The sequence below is a fragment of the Gymnoscopelus microlampas genome (genome assembly GCF_963454915.1).
Source record: "Gymnoscopelus microlampas genome assembly, chromosome: 17".
NCBI classification, from domain to species: Eukaryota; Metazoa; Chordata; class Actinopteri; order Myctophiformes; family Myctophidae; genus Gymnoscopelus; species Gymnoscopelus microlampas.
The window spans coordinates 23,765,940-23,789,801 of record NC_139954.1 but is presented as its reverse complement, the minus strand read 5'-3'; the positions used below and the strand labels follow the sequence as shown (position 1 = coordinate 23,789,801).

Sequence of the window (23,862 nt, the reverse complement as noted above, 5' to 3'; positions counted from 1 at the left end):
CTATTCATTCAGTAACAAGACTAAGGTCTCTAGTTTGAGGACAATAACATTAAAGGTGCAATACACAACATTCAGGCATTAGAGTTTGCATCTACAACACATCACTTCTGTTGCATACGTTTTTCCTGATCTCCTGAATTCTGTATAGGTCTATAAGGTAGCAAGCACATACTGTAGTTGGCAATGTAACCTGATGGCTGCCTCCAACAGTTTCTTTGTGGAAAAAAGTACCTTACCCTATGAAAACAGAATCACACATGGATAATGGCGGCTGTCAGCCTACAGAGGTAAAGAAAACAATATTTCTGGAGTTTTGCCCCCTCTCTAATAGAAACGAATGTGTTTTTGATTCCCCCGCTCTGTCTTTGTGGCAGAAAGCTCACTTGTGGAATTAAGTAATGTTAGGGATACCAGTTAAGTTTAAATGCAGTGGAGATTTGTGATGCAAATTAATTGGCAATTCTATTTTCACAATAAATACTTTTAATGAGGAAAATGCATATCCATAAAACGTCATCATTCTAGAATGGCTACCTATTTCCTTCTTTCCTTTGAAAGCCTATCCAGTGCTTACTCCTCCTATTATTAATCAGCTGTGTTCACTTATACAAAGTGTACACTGTAGAGGCCTGTTATGCCAGTTATTATTTGAAGGTCCCACTGCAACTGAAACTACCCTGTTGCCTAGCAACATACCCCAAATGACTGAAGCTAATTGCCTTTTGACTTCCATGGCATTGTGCCAAGCAGTGAGTGCCGCACACATACCACCTCCTATCTTCAGTGGCTCACAATACTAATCTCAGCACTGAGGGGACATTTCATTAGTGTCTGTGGAACTCAGAGAACTGGGTAGTTAATTTACTTTTAGTCTAGAAACTAGCCAGTTTAGAGGGGCTCTAACACACACACACACACACACACACACACACACACACACACACACACACACACACACACACACACACACACACGCGCATTCAGTAGGCCTGGTTTGTCTGTGATGTCCAAAGAAAAATGTTTTAACCACAACATTACATTCAAATTAGTTGATAAATGAAAGAAAAATCCGTTTTCATATTCTTCTCTGAGATGATAATCCAGGTGCCGATGGAACAGCTCACTGACTCGAGATGATACATACAGACAATGGAAGGAATGAAACACCTTCAGCATTCAGATGCAATGTATTCTGGGACACTTTATACGTCATCAGAGATTAGGGAATGAAAAGAGAGAATGGCTGTGTTCTCTCTTTCAGCGTGAAATTCTCTGTTTGCAGCTCTTAAATGAACATGAATTAATAATGTAGGTGTCTATTGAGTCAATCCAAGCAAGTAATAGCTCATTTTATATGAAATGACAAAAATAAAAAGTTGGGAAATGTTCAATGACCATCTAGTAAGTTGCTGTATTCGTTCACAAACATCCATGACTTCTTAACTCTTTGACTGCCAGAGTGATAGTGTAATAGTGGCCGTTTAAATGCAGCTTGTTAAACAAGCCGTAAAACAAGAGGAACGGAGATATAGCGATTTCCCCGTAGGAAATAAACAGGTAAATAGTAAATTCGCTTTTATTTTTTAAAATGACGTCAATTCCGGGTCTGTCGTCATCAGGCAGTGAAAGTATCATTCATACATCCGTATGGTAACAGCGCCATCTGGTGGAAACCACTGAAAACACAAAATCTCGTCTTTCTCGTCGATGATAGGCTGAGCCTTAGCAGGCAAAGAGTTAACGGTGACTGAAATATCAGCAGGAGAAGCTGATATATATAAATAATGTACCCATTCTGCCATCATTATCCTATATTTAAATTGCCTAGAGGGTGGCGGTGGGTGGGTGGGCGGTCGGACGGACGGACGGACGTCACAAACGTAAAATGCGGCCCTGCAAGGCGCACCGCACCGTTGCTCCGATCCGCACCAAACTTGGCACCAACACTGGTCAGGGGTCTGCCATCACAATAGCCACACCAGGGACCACGTCCCCACCAGCGTGATCTGGTATAAGAGCCCCACCCCCTCTGTGTTCCTATTGGCTGAGCTTTAAACAGCCATAACTCCAGTTCCCAGCATGCTAAATGCCCCAAACTTGGTAGGTGCTCTTAGACGGCCAGTGGGACAGGCTGTAATTGCATAAGCCCTGCCCCCTCTGTGTTCCTATTGGCTGGGCTTTAAACAGACATAACTCTGTTCCCAGCATGCTAAAGGCCCCAAACTTGGTGGGTGCTCTTAGACGGCCAATATGGATGGCCTGTAATTTGCTGATGCCCCGCCCCCTCTGTGTTCCTATTGGCTGGGGTTTAAACAGCCTTAACTCCAGTTCCCAGTATGCTAAATGCTTCAAACTGGTGGGTGGTCGCACAGACTTCCAATTTCATAAAAAAATACCACTTCCGGTTTGTCCTTCCTACTTCCGGTTTGTCGTATTGCCTAGAAACTTCACCCACACACACTCTGAGGGGTGTGGAGTTCAATGGTGCAACCCGGAAGTGGATCTGTTCACTTCCAGTTTTTCCAGGAACTGGTCGTACACCCCTACCTCCCGAACACAAGGTCGCACAGGTATGACAGAGGACCTGGGTGCTGCAAGTTTATCGCTGCTTGGCAGCAGTGTTATAGCAGTGTTTAACACTTCAAATGGCCATACTTCGGTGACCATTTTTCTTAACAGTGCAACATACTGTAGGACTAGGTTTGAAGGCTGTGTAGCGGCCTGAAAATCGAGTTCTGTAAAATGGCCAACTGCAATGTCAAGTATAGGCTACCAATGTGTCATAGTGAATGGACTAAACATGCCAGACCACTGGTATGGTCATGGTCAATGGGCTAAATATGCCAGACCACCAGTATGGTCCTTTGAGAGATTATAGTACAGTTTTTCCATTTGCTTGTCATGCATTGCTGCTTGGCACAGGCTTTCATCCAAGCACAAAGTCCTGGTAGGCTTGAAGTGTTAATCCCACTTGTGGGCTAGGGCTGCATGAATAATCTTTTTTTTTTTTTTTATCATTATTTGCTTGTGAACAATAGCAGTTGCAATGTCCATCATACTTAGATGATGTAAAGCAAAAAAGGCTTTTAATTGAACGTTAACATCAAATAACCACAGCATATAAGTGCTTTTGTCGTCTCTCATATGTCTGTCTCTTCCTCATTCACACATTGACAGCGCTTTTGTCACTGACTCATTGCTACAGAAACCCGACACTGCATGTGTCGAAGAAGGCAGATTATTTAGCATTTTTTAGCCTACTCAGACAGCGTATTACAGAGCGCAGCCTATGACAGAAAGTTTCCAAGTTAAAGAAATGAGCGACTCGCAGGGAAAATATCCGTGGTGAGAGATTTAAGTTTTGCTTATGCGGTACTTAAAAAGGAGTACAAACCAGTGTGGATTTACAAAATGTCATCATTTGCAAGCATTGGTTTGAGAAACATCGAAGGAAGGTAACACTACAACTATACAAACACCCTGAATGTCACCATGAAATCATTCGGCAATGAAGGACAAAAAAACACATTAAAAACCCAGGTGGCAGACCACACAAACCTCACTAGCGTAAACATTATATAAGTGCAGCTTCATATCAACACTGTTCAAAATGAGGCGTTTTGTAACTAGTGTTGCATTACTTGCTCTGTTTCGAATAACAGAGATCGGGACAGAACTAAATAAAGCATGACGACAGTGTCGCTTGCCGAAAAATTTAGAAGTCCACAGCATGTCGTATCACAACCCTTGTGAGCTTGTAGATCTAATACTTTCGGTGAGCAACACCGCAGTACGACAAAATATAAATCAGACCCCTCAAGTGTAAATAGGCTGCAGTACAGTAGTACTGTACTGTTGTATTGTACAGAGTAGCCACTAGACAACTACTGTATGTCCAAAAATGACTGGGTACTAGTTTATTTTCATTTAGATGTAACTTTACATTTTGCAAATGTTCAACACAATTTGTTAATCACTTTTATTACTGTAAGTGTCCTGAAATAGGACACACAAAAAGAGATGAGGTGTTTCTTTGTTACAAGAAACTTAATTCTTTGATATACTATGTTACTGTATGTTAAGTCAAGTCCTTTATGTTATGTTGTTAGTGACAGCATATCTTATAACCTTATAAGAGTGCAATAAATGTTTTTTATAAAAAATAAGAAATAAAAAAGGAATTGTGAGAGAATTGTGATCTCAATTCTTAGGAGAAAAATTGTGATTCACATTTTAGCAATAATCGTGCAGCCTTGTCACATTGTTGTGGGCATGATTGATTGATTGAATATTTTATTAGACATCAACAGACATCAACATAAATGTCTAAACATAAAAAATAGCACCGAACATTCAATATCATCACAAATATAAAACACTATATGTACAGAGCAGGAAAAAAAGGGGGGGGTAAAGAAAAGGGGGGGAGGTGGTTGCCTGTCTAAGGCATGGGTTCCCAAACTTTTCAGCCCTCGACCCCAAAATAATTGACACACACACACACACACACACACACACACACACACACACACACACACACACACACACACACACACACACACACACACACACACACACACACACACACACACACACACACACACACACACACACACACACACACACACATTAACATACACAAATATAACAAACTCTTTGATTCTACCTCTTCCTGTTCTTTATCCATTGCTGTTGCTGGCCTACAGAGACTCTTTCTTACTGCCTTTCAAACACACTGTTTTTGGAACACATTTTGTATACATCTGTTGGTGCTGAAGTTTGTTCTGCAACACTTTTAAGCAGAGGTACTGACCTCTTTGAACCAAACGATGTCTCTTTCAAATCTGTATGTTGCCTTCTACTGCTGCTAGTGATACTGCTGCCACTACTTTTGCTGCTAAGGCTGCTGTCGCTACTAATCATGATGATAATAACAAAGCACTTAATGTGTTGCACAAAGTTCAGAGCCAATCAAAAGACGACATAACATGGCCGTCTAAAAAATGAAAGTTAATAAATAAAGTATTTTAGGACATGACACTGACAATAATAATTGACTCGCGACCCCACCTAACCCTGGAGGTAATTTGTGCACATAAACTTGCACGTTCGGTCCGCATTTGTAATGTATTAAAATGGTAAAATGTTCTATTTGTAATCATTTTTAGATTTCATCCATTCTGTTGAATTAACAAAAAAAAACTTTTTTTTTTTAATGACCCAAAATAATTTCGCGACCCCACCGTTAGTGTCCCGCGACCCCAAGTGGGGTTGCGACCCCAACTTTGGGAACCCCTGGTCTAAGGGAGAAGTGATAACTACCTCCCCCTTTGGCCTCCTGAAAGGTGAATTTTCAGGGCTGTTTTAAAGGAAGCCAGTGAACCACATTGCCCGTATGGGCAATTTGTGTTAAAAGCAAGACCTTGCTCTGTGAGAAAGCTGGCATACAGAAACACACATGCATGCACGCATGGTTGGGCACACACACACACACACACACACACACACACACACACACACACACACCCACACACACACACACACACACACACACACACACACACACACACACACACACACACACACACACACACACACACACACACACACACACACACACACTTGTACTAGTCACAGGTCAACGGGCGAACCTTTTTTTTTTAAACGTTTTGTTTATTCATTTTTGTTCTTTTACATACTCATAGGTAGTACAGACATTTACTGAAGCAAATAAGCAAATAAACAGAGTATCTCCAAACAGTGAAGAAAATAATTAACAGGATAGACTAATATCAGTAAGAAAAAAGATAAACGGGTGAACTTTAATGAGAGTGCCAGATTTCTTAGACCTTCAATGTTCAGAAAAACTTACTGCAATAAGCTGTAGTTCATCTATCTCGGATCCTCTATTTTCATATTAATTGTGAAGTTCAAGACCCAAATATCAATTTGGGGGTCCTTGACATATGAGAACCACTGCTTTAAGAGAGTCTACTGTAATTTGTTTTCCACAATGTTCTGATGAATAGAGAATGGTCTCTGATATTGAACTATGCGTTTTTTGAAAAAGTGTTTTTCCATTTACTTTTCTTTCATTGCTGCTTGGGTCATGGTACAGGCTTTGATTCAAGCACAAAGTCCTTCCCCCCTAGTTCTCTGTGGAAGAGTGGCATGGTTGAAGTATTTTGCCGACGTGTGGGCAGGCGCTCTTTATTTTTTGAGTGATTTCTTAATTTTCACCTTTGTGGGGCTTTTCTTTACAAGGATGAGTCATCAGACAATTAGCGTTAAAAGCAAGACCTTGCTGTATGAATAAGCTGCCAAACAGAAATGCACACACACACACACACACACACACACACACACACACACACACACACACACACACACACACACACACACACACACACACACACACACATATAGTCACAGCTCAAAGGGTGAACTTTAATGAGTTATCTCCTTCCTTAAATGCAAATGGTGTGCTGTTGCAGACACATTTCCAGAGAAAGTGCCCAATGGTAGAAAGTACATTTACTCAAGTACTGTACTTAATACAGGACTTTTACTTTTAACAGAGTATTGCTACATTGTGGTATTGCTACTGTACTTTGATTTAAGTAAAAGTAGCACCTCTGGTTATTTCCTCCCACAGCTGAGTGACTAGGAGCAGTGAGTGTAAAATTGCCTATTTTACAGCCGCCTCAATCACAGATGCAGAGGCTGACTATAAATAGAGCATAGATGGTGATCGCCCTGCTGGAAGGGAGGGATTCCACAAACATTTGACAACAGCCCAATCCCATGGCTAACCTTTTATAGCCTACAATAAACAACACGATAGGCTTGTGAACACTACTGGCAAATGAACATTGAGGCTCTTTGGATGCAAAAAACTTTTTGCATCCAAAGAGCCTCAATATTCATTTTTCATTATGCGAGCCTATCTTGTTGTTTATGAACTTTCATGCTGACCTCTCGCACCCGTTTTCAGCCCTAGTAAGCCTTGAGTTTAGAGCGCAAACGTTTTTATCTTTTTTAAACTTGATACAAGACATGTTTATGCGGAAGTAATAGGAAACAAATAACACAGTGTCATCCTTATTTTTATGAATGTGCTAAAATAGTTTAGATTGACAATTTTATAATGTGATTTTAAAGAACCATACTGCCATCATTATGTCATTACCTATTCTTCACAGCCATACTCTTTGTCAGCCCAACTGTGTGTGTGTGTGTGTGTGTGTGTGTGTGTGTGTGTGTGTGTGTGTGTGTGTGTGTGTGTGTGTGTGTGTGTGTGTGTGTGTGTGTGTGTGTGTGTGTGTGTGTGTGTGTGTGTGTGTGTGCGAGCTTGCAGATTGAAAAACATTTGGTGTAGATGGAAAAAAGGAGGGGGTTAGGCTCTACAGGACACATTCTATCCTCTGCTCTAAAGCTGTGCCGTTTTGTGCATATCAGTGGATATCAGTCATTCTTTTTACTGAAAGTTTGACACATCGAAGCCATGCATACATTATGTTCCTTCAGACGTTTTTAATCCTTTCCCTTTCACAGTCGGTCGAGCCTACAGACAATTGCTACGTGCTAATGAATTGGAAGTAATGGAACAACAAATTGAAGGTGAATAATCTATTCAAAAAGTCTGTTCATGCAAATCAGAGAATTTATTTTCTCTCAAAGTATTATTAGGAGTTTGGAGCCAGAAAGCCACCCAAGCAACACTGGTAAACATGGTGCAGCATAGAAATGCTACATGGTGCCTCAAGGGGAGTGCATGTCTGCATGACAGGTGAAGATCCTGACAGACTGGGCTCTGACATGGGAGCCACTGTGGGAAGGGTGATAAGTCTTTGAAAATCATTGTTGACAGCGTATCATGCTTGAACATCCAATTTCCCCGTCACGGTCCACATGTGTCAGAAACATTAATAGTGAGACCAGTCAAACATGTAATATCCTCTCTAAGACCCACATTTCCTTTCTCTTCCATCTGTAAAATACCTACAGTGTACACTGACATCAAATGTGTCGTTTTGCATCTTTGGGCGGACATTTCGTGGGCAGACTAAAATGGCAATGGACAAGGTAGGGCAATTGGAGGGCTGGTCTGGATCTATATGCAGAGTTGTGTTAATGCTACTCATACACTGAGTGGGCAGTCCCTGGTATCGAACCGAGAACCTTGTGATTCAAAGTGAAGAGCTCTACCGACTAAGCTACCCAGGCACACACCAAGTTTCTGTTCCGTACATGAATTTAGTGAGAGAAATATAACCAAGCAAAATTGTATTGTTTAAGGGAGCCTTTTGCAGAGTTGTACTTTCACTTTTGCTTATAGTCTCTTGCATTACTCAAGCCAGTTATATGCCACAGTATAAAACTCATCTACAACTTCAGTTGATATTATCAATTGCTGTTCCATCTAGTAAATTTGACCAATTGAAAGGTTGCTTTGCTGAATCAAAGAAAGAATGAATTAATGAATGATTCAGAAAATATTTAAAAAATGTAAAAGTAGTTGTTACTAAAAGTTCTTTTTTTTTTTACATTTTGAAAATGTCAATTGTAATTGATCCGTAATCCCATGTTGAAATGAAACGTCACCTGTCACCTCATCACAAAAGTCACAACTGCAGTGAAATGACACATTACACAGGCTTAGGAAATTGTTGTCAAGTGTTATGCTGTACCTGTTTCATCCCAACACTTTCAACATAAAGAAATGTTGAGTGCCATTTATACATTTTTTGCTTTGGAGCAAGGGAAGAGGGTGGTGTTTTTCTTCTCTATTATGCTCATCTATCTGTACAGTCCAGGATTCTCCTGGTCTATTGTTTGTACAATTCCCTCCATGGAGCCATGGCTCCATGGATAGCTGCTTTTTCCCTAGCCATTCTCTGAATACAAAAACAAAAACTGAATACAAAAACAAAACTGTTTAGTGCAAATAACTTAAGTTTGAACAGCCTATCCAGGGAATTCATTTTCATTTTATATGCAAAGGGCAAGCTTGCATCCTATTCTCTGCAAGGGAACTGGACATTTTACGGTTCGATCCCCGGTTCCTCCCGGCCTCGTGTCAAAGTGTCCTTGAGCAAGACACTGAACCCCTAACTGTTCCTAATGAGCAGGTTGGTGCCTTGCATGGTTGCCTCTGCTGTCAGTGTGTGAATAGGTGAACATAACGCACATTATAACAGCACCTTGTGTAAAGGCGCTATAGGCGCAAACCATTTAAAACAGCATGCAGTATGCCGATGAGGTGTCAGTAAAAAGATAAGTAGATGGCTGAGTCATATGAAGAAAACATACCATGGAGGTTAACACATTAAGACCTGAGGCCAATTCTACAAATGTCTTCTAAATCGTAACAGTTTTTTGAACAAAACTATGTTTCTATATCATTGGTTCTCAAACGTTTTCATGTCAAGGACCCCCAAAAGGATATGTATTTGGCTGCCGACCCCCATCTCAAAATATTTTGTTCCAGGGACCCTCAGAAGCAAAGATTTGAGTTAAAAATGGTTGATTTAAAAATGTATATTCAAAGATTTGCAAAATAATTCAAGACGTTTCAAAAATAGTAGATTTATAAGCTCATAGCGTATAATATAGTATATATAGTATAATATGCCGCCCCCTTCCCACTGAATGGCCATGGCCAGGTGTGTATGGGTACTGGGTAGAGTAGCAACAGCTAGCACTGCGTTGTTTATATTTGATAATGACATCATCAATAAGGCATGCAGCTGAAAGCCATCTGTCATCATTTGATGATTACAGTGCAGCGTTACAGGGGAATGACTTGCATCTGTCAACCCTGACAGACCATTCGTCTTGATTTGGCTTTCATATTGTAGTCGAGGCCAGAAGATGGCAGGAGGATATGAGGGGGCATTGGGGCTAATCTCACAGTGATCAAGCAGATCAGTGCGCTTTACTGGCCTCCTCGTTGAAATGCATTGTTGCTTCTGCACTTTTGTCCTGGCCTATATGATGTGTGGCTGTTGCCGGGCAAAAAAAAGTCATGAATCCGTGCATTGCAATCACCTGCTGAGAAAGGAGAGTTAATTTGGCCCACACACACACACACACACACACACACTCACACTCACACTCACACACACATACCCAGGGACCATTAGTAATTAGGGGAGCAAGTGTAATTGGGGGTGAATCTAATGAACACCCAGTTTACTCCACCATGCAGATGAGCGAGGAACCAGGGGTAACAGGAAGAGCCTAATGACACACGCACGCACGCATACACACACACACACACACATACCAGACCATGCTCAACTCATCAGTGTTGATTAGGATACTGTATTTATTGTGAGAAATGAGGTTGGTGGGGACGTTTTAATGAGATGAAGCTAGGGCGACAGAAAGGAAGGCAACTGAGGTTAATAGAAGTGATGGGGGAAGCATAGCACCCCCACCGTGTGTGTGTGTGGATGTGGGTGGGTGGGTGGGTGTGCGCACGCAAATGGCGTGGGACACCAAAGCGCCATTTTCCAAAAAATAAAATGCAAATATTCTGCTTGGATTTTTGAGGTTGTTTGTCTGCTGGATGTTGTAGCCAAGCAGACGATGCCACCCCTAACCTCCATCCCCACCCCCAATCCTTCTCAGGACCCGCCTAAGGACCCCAGCCTGTTAATGCCGCGCCTTCATCTATGGCTTCATGGGTCGCCGGGGGTTGTGATGTCAGAGACTGATGCCTTATCCACGGTCAACAAATCACCCCCGCCTCCAGCCTTAAGTGTCTGGGGGAACAGCGGAAGGGAGACAGGAGATAGGAGACATTTTAATCTTTATACCAGTAGATATTAAACTGGTAAAAAATAAATAAGGAATCAATAAAAAAGGACCCCTGAGCATGTTACTGCCTGTTTCGCAATCCAACAGGTCCTCAGGCTAACCAGTTGAGTCATGTGGAACAGGTTGGAGAGACTGTTCAAACGGGGAGGATGTAAAAAGCTAGAGAGAGGAAGATAGAGGGAGGAGAGAAAGAAGGAAAGACGATGTTGCTTTCATCACCATTCCATTTGCGTTCATCCAGGCAGACAGACACACGTTTGAGCAGCTCTGTTTTTATAATGGACGATGTGTCGCGTGGGACCTCTCCCTCTGTCTTTTCCTTTTCTCTCTTGCTAGCTAGCTCTTTCTCTGTGCCTGCTTTTTTACTAGACTCTCTAAATCCTGAGACTGATGACAATCAAACGGCTATTGTTGCTAAAACTGCGTGAAAACATTACGGGATACACTACGGGATACACAACCATTCGAAAGTCGTTAGGACGGTCGTTCATATTGGGTTGGTGATACGATTGGTGGGCGTAGGTTTGTAAGTGGTCATTCTCGCCACTGTTCAACAACTGCATTGAATTTAGATGTCACCAGATGTGTCAGTAGGTGGAGATCTCCACTCGTCTGGCAACGTAAGACTAGCTTTATAATAAGGAGGGGAAATGAAACCATGTTTCTGAGAGTGATTAGGAAAATTGACATTGAATTCAAAGCATTATTGGCAGAAAATTCAGGTTATATCTAACATAAATGGTAAAATGGTAAATGATGCATTTATATAGCGCTTCTATCCGAAGCGCTTTACATTGATTGTGCCATTAACCCATTCACACACACATTCATACACCGATGGCGGAGGAAACCATGCAAGGCACCAACCTGCTCATCGAGAGCAATTAGGGGTTCAGCATCTTGCTCAAGGACACTTCGACATTAACTCTAGGGGAGCGCCCCAGCCCGGGATCAAACTGGGAACCTTGCGGTTTTCCAGTTCACTCTACCCGGCCACTCTACCCCTGAGCCACTGCCGCCCCAGACACAGACGCACTTATAAATGATAAGTGCGTCTGTTTGTCTATCTGACCGATCGACTACAATCTGAGAAAGACAATTTTCTAATTGTTTGAATTATCTAATTTTGCTGAATCAACAACTGATTTAAATTTCTAAGGGGTGGTTTATGCTTAGTTTTCAATGTTCTTTAATGTTATGTCTTGTGTACAGTTAAGAGTAAAAATTACCCTTTTTTGTCTCCTCCGACATTGCAGCAGCATAGTATAATAACAATAATGGTACTCAGAATATCTACAAGCAGATCCACGTGTATTATTACTGCTAGCCAAAGTATCTAAAATAGTATCTAAAAGAAAAAGCAGCTTCTCCTGAAGAAAAATGCCATTCCCAGAGTGGAGATAATACAGGACAGGTTGTATCGCAGCTGCAGCCAGAGTTGAAGCATAAATCTTTCAAAGGTAGTAAGATGAAGCACAGTTGCATCTGAAATTGTTAGCATATTTAGAAATGTGCAAAATGGCCCATTGTTCTTTTTGGTCTTCCTTGTAATAAACATATAGTGCAGTCTCCCTTCTCTGCTTGTTGCGTCTGTATTCCTCAATGGAGGTGCACTCTCCGGTTCAAATGAATAGGGACAGCCGTATTGTATTCAAATGCTAATTCCTGATCTATATGCTCGAACTCAGGGAAATATTCCGGGTCTGGAAATAGTGGTAAACACTTACAGATACTATTGAGAAATAATGCTAAACTCCTCTGCCCAGAACTGCAGCCCCCTTCCAGCAACACAACTCAACTCCTGTCAGACATCCGAGTGATAGTAATCCTCAGAGAAACCTAGAAGGAGTCAGGTTTAAAACGAACAACGAAACAAAACATGAAATTACACGTTAAACGTTGTGTAGCAGGACACCACACTCACACACACACACACACACACACACACACACACACACACACACACACACACACACACACACACACACACACACACACACACACACACACAAACTGTTAAAACTGTGAGCAAGGAATTCAAAACGGAGAGGGTGGCCTGTGGTATTCTCTGTCAGATGAAGAGACACACACTGTCCTCCAGTAAAGGTCTCTTCAGCATAAACTGCTATAGGAATATTGGAATGGTATTTAATATTTGATGCAGTGGCTCAGTTTGTGGTTGGAGCAATGGATAGGGCATACAGTTGTTCCCCTAACATCATACCATCTTACCATACTGCCATCTAGTGCAAGCCCTATACATAAGAACTTTGAGTTATGATGGCAGTATTTTTTGTCTCAGTACATTTGCACATACAGTATGTGACATTTCTCCTCTGCAATCCATCCTAACTATTAACACATTCGGTGCCAGAGTTTTATTAAAACAGTGTACGTTTAGTGCCAGAGATCTCACCGTTTGTAACACTGCGCTGTTTAGAGCTGTAGACTCCACGACGAGCACCCGAATGTAAACAATGGATGCGTGTACTGTACGATGGTAGATGGTCCAGGCAAACGCCTAGAACAATAACATCTCTCACGCGAGCCGCCATTGCGGAGTGATCGCGCATCGAAAATGACTCGTTTTCCCCACTGTAAAAAGTTAAGGAGATGCAGAGGTTTTTATCAAGGGGAGAGAATGGGAGCGGACGGGAGCCAGGTTAGGTGTGTACTTGTGTGTATGTGTGTCAGTATTGTCTCTTAAGCATCGTGTGTGTGTGGGTGCCCAAGCAGTTGAAGCATGTCGTCCATTCTTCTTCTATTATTGGTAGTGGCACGTTTCACATCCTACAGTAGACTACAGGTTTGTTGTATTTCTCTCTTCCAGGCTAATCAAGGGAGTCACTTATTGTTTCACTATATTGTATCAGACCACTGATAGTGATGTTCATCAGATTGGGGGAGAACAGGGGGGGGTTCCTTTCTGTTAATCTCTCAAGAACAGATTCCGACCTGCGGTGGAATCTGTCGGAGCGGTTCGTCCTAACCAGTGCGCATTGGATACAAGTGGGCGTGCCTTCAGATCAGGAAGTGGGCCGCGCTTTACCCAATCAAATGTAGTGGGCGGGATTCACGTGTCCATCCACCATGATCCACCCTCCCCCCCTCGAAACTAGCCGAAACTAATTTAACAATAGCGTCCTCGGAGCGGACAAAACCACGGAAAGATATTCACATTTTAAATTACTCTTTCATCATAGAAACAAGTGGGCTTATAACCAAAACCATCCATGTTCTCTGGGAGAAGTGGTGTTAGTGTTCCGTGTAGAAATATTGTTAGTGGGAATGAAAACATGGTCGCACCAACCGGAAGTGATGCGCTATAGGCAGACATGAAACCGGTGTTTCCCTGCGCTCTAGTCTAACATTATACTCCTGCCAGACTCCACAGAATATCAGAAAAGCAGAGGTCGCTGTTTTTCATTTTCTGTGGGGTCTGGCTACGCGAGACTACCTTTCTGTTAACTGTATAAAGCATTATCCTTAGGCGATGTTCCTGAAGACTGCTCCGCCCAAATCAAAATTTTCGCCCATCAACAATGGCAAGAAATGGAGAAATGCCTGTTGTGACTGCAGCACGGAACATTGCTGTATATTGTTGTATGTATCAACCTTCTCCTCCATCTGGTGTGACGGAGGAGTTCTGCATTGTGACTAGAGTGATATGGCATGAAGGTGGAGATGCCAGATCTCCATTCTTCCATGAGTTGCTATTTTTGTTGTTGTCTGCACTGTTTTATTTATACTATAACTTTATACTTAACTTATATGCGCTGTGAGCTTGAAGATCTGCTATTTTCGGCGAGTGACACCGTCGCACGACGGAGTATAAATGGATGTGTACAGTAGAAAGGTACCTCAAAGAACTCGAGGTTACGAATGTAACCCCGGTTTCTTTAGAATTCGGAGTAACATACTCACTATGGGATATCAGCGCCTCCTGGCGATGAACAGAGCTACATACCATAAACTCCCGGGCCATTCATTGGCTGAGAAGGGTATGTCACGTGTCCGGTAGACCGGAACCGGCTTAAAGCCGGTCGCGTGACGTGGCTCATCCTCTTTAACAACCGCTCTCTGCATGCAGATGCACACAAACAGGGGTGTTAGGTGAGTATGTTACTCCGAATTCTAAAGAAACCGGGGTTACATTCGTAACCTCGAGTTTCTTGTCAAATTCTCCGTAACATACTCACTATGGGATTCATAAACCCCCCTGGGGCTTATAGCCATACGGAAACCCTCCCAGTCCCGCACGCCCCCTTGCCGTAAGGCCCCGCCCCCACGGGCGTGACCTCCGGCCTCACGGGAGCCCCAGCCCTCCGGGCCGGGGTGCGGGATATAGAAATAAAGGTAGACCCTGACAGACCAAGTCTTCCATATTGAACTAATGAACAGACACGAGTCTGTCCCAAAAGTGAAACACAAGGAAACAGGGCCTCCTCCCCTGGGACCCTACCAAGGTGGTCCCGAGGGGACCCGAAGGAAGGCAGGAGAGAGAAAAAACAGGGTAACAAACCCTGTCCAAACCTCCCCCACTCTAGCTAGAGACAGCCGCTACGCCCAGGACAGCGTGCGCCACTGACGCCGCCGCCACATCCAGGCTGTAGGAAGCCGCAAAAGTCGATGGAAACGACCAGTTTGCAGCCTCGCAAACCTCCTGGACCGAAACTCCCCTGGAGAGAGCCCAGGATGCAGCCACGCCTCTAGTAGAGTGAGCCTTCAGTCCTGCTGGAACTGGAGCGCCACCACTGACGTAGGCCAGCCTAATGGCATCCAAGATCCATCTAGAAAGCGACGCCCTAGCCACCGCCTTCCTCCGACCACATGGTCCGAAGGAGACAAAAAGCTGTGACGACGACCGGCCGATCACTGTCCACTGGCAGCAGAGCTTCAGAGCCCTCCCCGGGCAAAGACAGTGCAGCCGCTCATCCTCCGCTGAAACGAAAGGAGGTGGATGAAAAGCTATCAGCTCAAACGGGGCCTGGGTCACCACCCCGTTCTTGGGAGCAAACGCCAAGTTGGGTTTAAACAAAACCCATCTGTTGTTGCCCGAGAACCACACGCATTCCGAACTCACTGAGAGTGCATGCATGTCACTAACCCGTTTAGCTGTAGACAAAGCAACCGAAAGGACCGTCTTGAAACTGACGATCTTCAGATCTACAGACTCAAACGGCTCGAACGGTGGACGGCAAAGGGCCCCCAGTACCACCGCCAGGTCCCAGGCCGGGAAAAGAGGCCTAGTAACCGGTCTGGCCCGCCTGGCATCGTTTCAAAAAACGACGCACCAGAGGATGTCGGCCAACTGTCATGCCATCGAAACCTTCGTGACAAGCGGAAAAGGCCGCCTGGTACCCCTTAACCGTCGAGAAAACCAGACCCGGACTCAACCTGCCATGCAGGAAGACGAGGATGCTGCGCACCGGGGCCTGGAAAACCACCACTGGCGGTGATAGTTCCAGACACCGAGACACGAACATGTTCCATCTATCGTTGTGCACAGCCCTCGTGGAAAACGGCCCTCACGCCCTGGATGGTAGTCACCACCTCAGGGGGCAGGCCACACGAAGTCAAGGTCTCCCTCTCACGGGCCAGACCCACAGGTCTAGGTCCTGAGGCCGCTTGTGGAAAATCTCGTACCCTGCCTGTCGTAACAGATCTCTGTTCGTGGGGAGGGGCCAGGGCTCGTCGTAGAGGGGAGGATTATTCCTGACCTCCACGCGGCACTGACAGTCCGTGGAGTCTGACCCTCTCCACTGTTGAGAGGACCAACTCCAGCGACGGGAACGCATAAAGCAGTTCAGTCGGCCAAACTGGCCCAGATCTGGCTCGTTATCTCCGGAGGAGAGGCCAATCTGCGTACCAAAAAATTGCCCCTGGACAACAGAGTCGCACCGCTGTTCAGGAGGCCCGGTACATGTGAGGCTCTGAAAGACGCAAGGCGCGCGTCGCACCACAGCGTCAGATCGCCAGCTAGCCTGTCCAACACCGGAGAGGCCAGGCCTCCCTGCTTGTTGACATAGCACAAGGTCGCGGTGTTGTTGGTCCTGATCAGGACATGACAACCACGAAACCGAGCCTTGCAATGTCTGACCGTCAGAAAAGACCGTCATCAGCTCCAGGTAGTTGATGTGGGCCGTCTGTAGACTGGGACCCCACACCCCCCTGACCGAGCGGCTCTCGTGGACGGCACCCATCCAGTGAGGTTAACGTCCGTGGTAATGACCTTCCGCGAGACCACAGCACCCATTCTGACCCTTTGGACATAAGGGTTGCGTCTGACCACGTTCTAAGCGTGCCCATGCACCGTGGGGATACCTGGACCTTCTGACAACCTCAGGTGGACGGGACTCCAAGAGCCCGCATCCACCTCTGGGGAAAAAGGGCCACAAGTGGGGCTTGTCTAAACGAAACAGGTGTAAGGCCGAAGTCATGAGACCCGCCGCCTGCAAGCATAGCCCGTATGTGACTTGTCGCCACACGCGAGAAGACCATAGGCCTAAAAGCTGTCTATCCCGTCCCGGGACAGACGCCTGTGAGCGTGGTCTAGCCCAGCGAGATCCCCATGAAGGTGGTCTGCTGAGACGGGACCAAGACGCTCGATGGACGTCGATGGTGAAAAACCCTGCGACTTCAAGTGGGGAAACGGCCACGTCTGTGTGCCGCGCCCCCACCTGACTGCGGTGTATAGAAAGGAACGTGGAAAAAGCATCCTTGTTAGGCCGATGCTGGTCCACCAATCCCCTTAACGCCCCGTCCGCAACACCTTGTTTGACATAGGAGGTTTATGCATAAAGGCATGTGGAAAACACACCAGTACAACCACAGTGTGTTGTTGTTGATCAGGGGAGCTGACCAGTACAACCACAGTGTGTCACTGCCGTACTGAAAAAGAGCAGTACCCACACAGTGTAACACCTACAGCAAAGGTCGTCGGGATCGGGAGTCGAACCTGCGACGCGCTGTCAAGCTGGATTATCAGCATGTGGTATGCACCTGGACCGCTAGACCAGCGGGCGCCCTGAAGTACCGGGATAGTAAACAGTGCCGGACTGCAAACTCTCCAACAAGCCGCAGCAAGCGAGTTGGGGGGGGGGGTCTCTGATGTCACCCAGTCCCGTGGACAACGCGCACGTTTCCGACGGGACCGGTGATGTCATCACGTGATCCAGCGGACTGCTTTGAGGCCTCCCGACCCAAGGGGAAAAGCTCTTCAGTTGTGCAGTTTGCGGCAAAAGCTGCAGTCTGAACAGTTCATTCAAAGGATTTGTAATGTTTTCCCCCCGCACAGGTTCAAGGCCTGACCCGTGGTGGTAGATGGCCACCGTGGTGTTGCTTTAGCGGGGCTGGCTATGCACTGTACCAAAAAACAACACTGCAAGTGTTGATGATAGTAAGGCTAGTCAACCGCTAAGTGAAAACAACAGTAGCCTGACTGGAAGTCTAAAAGCTTTAGTCAAGGCTAAACCCACCATGAGCCACGACAATGTTGACATCCGTTCCCATGGAGACCAATGATGTCGTCACGTAATCCCACGGACCCGCACGAGCAGCGCCCGTTAGGGAGCGTGGAAAGGTAGCGGTGATAGTGGCCACCGCAGTGTCGCTTTTAGCGGGGCTGGCCATGTGCTGCACTAAAAACAACACTGCTATGTGTTATTGTTAGTGAGGCTAGATAGCTGCTAAGTGAAACAACAGTAAGCAGTTATCAAACATTCGAAAGTTGTAAACCTTCAGATATTTGTTGTGGCTGCTGGACCCTACGCATGAGAAAAACAATACTTTGTCTGTCATGGGGGTTTTTGTGGAGAATTGCAGCCTGTAACCCTTCAGTATTGTGTGTAACAACACCCAAGGATTCGGCTTGCAACATTTCCATTGTTCCACACCCCGAGCGAAAACGGGTCGGTGGGGGCTGATGACGTCATCGGCCGCTCGGAGCGTGTTTTCGTTGTCATGGGGACCATTGACGCTGCTACTGGCGTCAGCGGTGCTAACCCGAGGGTCCCGCTAGAGACAGTAGAGGTACTAACGGCCTGTCCGGAGGACTCAGCAGGGTCACGTGACCGGCCACGGGGACCCTCCCCGACGTCAACATCCGGTTCGTCCGTCGTCGCCTCTCGCCTGTTCCCATGGAAACCAACGGCGCTGCCGCTTGGGCAGGCGGGGCCGTGCGCGTTAGTAACGCTGGCCTGCCCGGGGGACTCGGAGGAGTCACGTGACTGGCCACGGGAAAAAAATTCCCGACGTCAGAAAAAGCCTACCTTGGCCGTCGTCTCTGCACGGAGCGTCGACAAAGTTATCCTCTTTGTAGGAGGCGCCCTGTCGTGTTCATTCATTCCAGCGGCAGACGAGGCCTTGTGTTTCCATGGAAACCTGTGAGGTGTGACGGCTGAGGGGTCGTCTGTCCTTCCAAAATGGCGGTGACAGAGGTCCGCTCTTTCTGACCCAAACACTTCCGGTTCACAGTGGCGCCTGAGCGCTTCCTGTGAGATGGAAGGCAAAACCGCCGTGACACTGCTCCACTGGCGCCATCTGGCGGACAAGGGTGGCGTCGGTTTTTTTATTACCTCCAAAAGATGTATTCCCTTCATATGATCCAAAACATGCACAGATGTTGTCCCAGCAATGTCCGGGACACCGGAATTCGGGTGTCCCGGGCATTGTGGGCTCATGAGATGATGACATTGATTCAATGCATGCACAGAGGTTACCCCAGCAATGTCTGGGACACCGGAGTTCGGGCGTTCCCAGGCATTGTGGGTTTATGTAATGAGAACATTGGAGCAGAAAAGCCCTCGGTACGGGGACTCCATTGCACCGCTGTTCTAGGACATGTGAAATAACGAGCTGGTTTGTAACATGTAACACATTTATTTTCTTTGGCAGAAATAATGGTACCTTTAAACACACATTCGTTTTCATTACACACAGTCTTTTGGCACTCGAGGAGCCGTCCTGGCCCTGTCCAACGAGGCCTGAAAAACCACTGTCCTCGTCCCCAGCATATGAAAAAGGCTTATGAAATGATTCATTGCATGCACAGCTGTTAACCTAGCAATCTTTGAAACACCGGTGTTCGGGTGCTTCAGGTATTGTGGGCTTAAATAGAGAACATTAGAGCAGAGAGGCCCTCGGTACGTTGACTCCACTGCTCTCTGCTGTTCTAGGACATGTGAAATAACGAGCTGGTTTGTAACAAGTAACACATTTATTTTCTTTGGCAGAAAAAAATTGTACCTTAAACACACATTCGTTTTCATTACACACGGGGGTGTTGAACCGGTCTGTGCACCGGTGAGTCTGCTAATGTGCAAAAGTACTTTGGAACATGTGAAATGAAACAAAAGTAGGCACAGGAACAGTAAACAGCATGAAACGTTTTAACATATTTTATGAAAAACCAACATGTGTCCCAATGGCACCCGATGAACCCGTTCACGGTTGTTCTCCTCATCCTGGAGCCTCCTTTCCCTGGATGCTGCCGGTGTGAGGTGCAGGGGGGCGGCCAGCCCTGACTGTCTGGTGCTAGGAGGAGGCGTAGTCTGGGCCTACCTGGACCTGGAAGCTGCCTCGTCCCTTGTGGTAAAACGCCGGCTCGGCTGCGGTCCTTAGACGCCCCCGAGCGGGGTTACTCGTTACACAGAGTGAGAAGGCTAACACGCTGGTGTTGTCCTAGCGAGGCATAGCTAAGCTAGAACAGCACCGCTAATAACCTGTTGCTTAGTGAAGCTAGCTGGGTGTTGTTAAGCCAATAAAAACACTGTCTGACTGGAGCGACGTTAAACTAGCAAAGCAGCTAACGTAGCTAGTCTGGGCTAACTCACTCAAGAGACTCCTGCCTCGTTCTCCCCCTCGTCCATGCTGCCGTCGCCTGGAGCCCTTGTTGTCCTCTGGCGACGTCCTGCCGTCCCTTGTAGATGGCTGGGAGGAGGGGGAAGAAGAACCGCTAGTAGGCTGTACCTGGCTGGGCCCACCAGGCACAGCTCGCGCAGCTGCTGGAGTGCCGTGTTCAACGGCCGGTGTGGCAGCCTGGTGGCGTCGCGAGCCGTGGCTGCGCTGCTCGGAGGCTCCGGGGCTGCTGGAGGGCCCATGGTGATCTGGGCACGCACGCGGTGGGGCCACCACGCACGTTCCCTGGGCCGGCGATGCGGGGTGTCTCTGGAGCCGCGCCGATCTAGGACGAATCCCCGCTACTTCCTCCGACTCGTGCCCTGGCCTTGGCCAGGCGGCTGTCGAGGTGCAGGGTGGGGAGTCAATGCAGTGTCCTGGCGCATCGGGGATGCGCCAGGCAGGAGATGCAGAAACGTGGGGATCGTCTCGGTTGCATGCGGTAATCCAGAAGCCCGCATCCGTGTGGTTCCTCCAATGCAGGGCTAGCGTCGAGTGTTTGCTAGTAAGCTAACGCTAACGCTAGACTAGGCTTTAACACAGCGACCGACGGAGAGCTAGGCTAGTTAGCTTTAGCTGCTAGGCTAAAGCATTAGCTGCTAACTCTGGCTTGACCGTGCTAGCACGTGAGGAGGAAAACATGTAGTAGTAAGATAAGTTTAGAAAGAAGAAGATAGCCGCGGGAGCGGAACTAAGGATTTAAGGACTAAAAACCCGTGGGTAGGTACAAGTACCACCGCTGTGGGCTAAAGCTGGTTTCAGTCCGGAGAAATCGAATAGTTTCAGAATAATTTGTTTTAGTATGTCTTACGCCGTGTTACATCTGCCATGCAGAGAAGCGAAAGAGGATGAGCCACGTCACGCGACCGGCTTTAAGCCGGTTCCGGTCTACCGGACACGTGACATACCCTTCTCAGCCAATGAATGGCCCGGGAGTTTATGGTATGTAGCTCTGTTCATCGCCAGGAGGCGCTGATATCCCATAGTGAGTATGTTACGGAGAATTTGACAAGAAACTAGTCTCCCTACAAACCTCGACTCGCAACCTCCGCTCTACAAACACTAACATCCTCAAACCCCCCATGACCAAGCTACGATTTTTCAAAAATAGCAGATCTACAAGCTCATAGCACGGCACTCAGTGCTGTGCTATGAGCTTGTATATCTGCTATTTTTGAATAGCCAAAGAAATCTAAAGTGACAGATGCGTTCCCGGATTGAATGGGTTAACCCCATATGGGTGACCGGAGTCCCTCAGGGCTCTATACTAGTGTATTTTCTGTTATTGTGGGGAAAGCTTTCTTCAAAAGCGTTGCAACGCGTTGCTTTGCGAGCTTTTCGATCTGCTATTTTCTGCGAAAGCCTTCCCCACAATAAGGATGCTGGGGTTTAAGAACAAAGCATTTTTTTTAGCTAGACTGGTTTTACCTCTAGGGTTTATGCCCTCATCTTTTTAATGTTTTGTTTCTGCTTTCTTAGATCTTGTTTACAGTGGTGTGAAGGTTATTATGCAAATGCTTATTGTAGCACTTTGAGATTTGTTCAAATGTAAAGGGCATTATAAATACAATTTCATGATCACTTAAAAATAATAGTGTGGAGAGTCAGTCCTAAACATTGTATTTGAGAAACAAATCAGATTCCTACATACTGAACAAAGCCCTAGTTATGGCCATTCATCAATCGACTCAACATTTAAAATAAACATTTTTACATTATTGAAATATGAACACAAATGTTTTGCTGGCTCTACCATCCTTTTGCAGTTTGTGAGTGCTGTGACTTTTGGATCCCATCTCCCGGAAAGATAGAGTTTAGATCCCCCTGATGATGGTCATCTGCAGTATCCAATAACTAACTGAGATGTTTTTCGGTTATTAGGATATACATCCCATAGCCCGGAGGAACTATTGCTCTGCGATTGGCTTGTTCAATGTTAGGCCAACTGGCTGACCAGTGAGACTACATCTCAAAACCTGAATTGATGCTCTGCGACTGATTGCTCTGCAATTGGCTAGTTCGTTTTTAGACCAATCGATGCTGTAACTTTATCAGTCTGTGACAGACATTCACGTTTATAGAGCTGGCCTGGCTGTTACGATCTGTGACCGCTCACAGTGGTTTGAGACACAACGGGGCCATGGTAATTTTTCAGGTTTTTACATATTATGAAAGTACAGAATGTAAGCTTTCATATGATGTATCATTCATTGAAATTGGACAATATTTGAAGAAGATGTGATCATTTTAAACTTGTTGAACCAGAAACCCCAAAGTAAAGAAAATGCCCTGGCAAGATTTTTAACTTTCAACACCTCTGGGGCCCTGAAAATGGGTGTGAAAATGGGAGTGACATAGGTGTTAACTCCACCCCTAACCACGCCCCTAACCACTCCCCCACTTGCTGTACTGTCAACTGTCAGCTGTCAATAATTGAAACAGAGACCTTGTATGTATTTTTATGTGGCAGGGCAGCTGGCATAAACCAGGAGAAAATCCTACGAGAAGAATAAAGTAATCTAGAACGTTTGATGTTTTTAAGTCAGTAGATCATCAAATAATCATAATAATAATAATAAAGGGAGAAGAGAATAAAACTAGTTTGTTTATTTTCACAGTGCATGACTACAAGAAAGAACAAAACACATTACTTAAAAAACAGCAATTGTGCAGTCTAAAAACACTGGATGGTCAGAGGGTATAGCTATACAACTATAGAATCAGAATCAGCTTTACAAAGTATTTACATATTTACACATAGTACCTGAGATTAGCTAGAGTGAGCATAGCAGCATAATGCATACTGTGCATGATATACTCATGGACGTTAAGGTGCTAGAAAAACTCACCAAAAAAAGACCAGTCAGTGCGTTGTACATGGAATTAAGGTGCAAAATGTCAGTGTGCGTCGACCGCATAATCCACATACAGAAGACAAAAAGTCAAGTCACTTGTCCCTGGTAGAATCCACAGTTAGTTCAGCAGCCTGACGGCAGCCAGGTGAAAGCTGTTCGTGAACCATGGTGCTATACTCGGACAGTCTTCTTCTGAGGTGCTGTGGACTTTGGTTTGGGGCATGTGGTGTCTTTTGCATCATCGCGACAGAACTTTCTGATTTCCTTAAAAAGATATTCCTGTCGG

General features: G+C 45.6%; 1 protein-coding gene across 1 annotated transcript in view; it reads left to right on the top strand.

The window, feature by feature from the left end:
• The window catches only part of nalcn (sodium leak channel, non-selective), a 121,144-nt gene that overhangs the window by 66,117 nt on the left and 31,165 nt on the right, over positions 1–23,862 (top strand). The gene's annotated exons all lie outside the window — the stretch shown is intronic.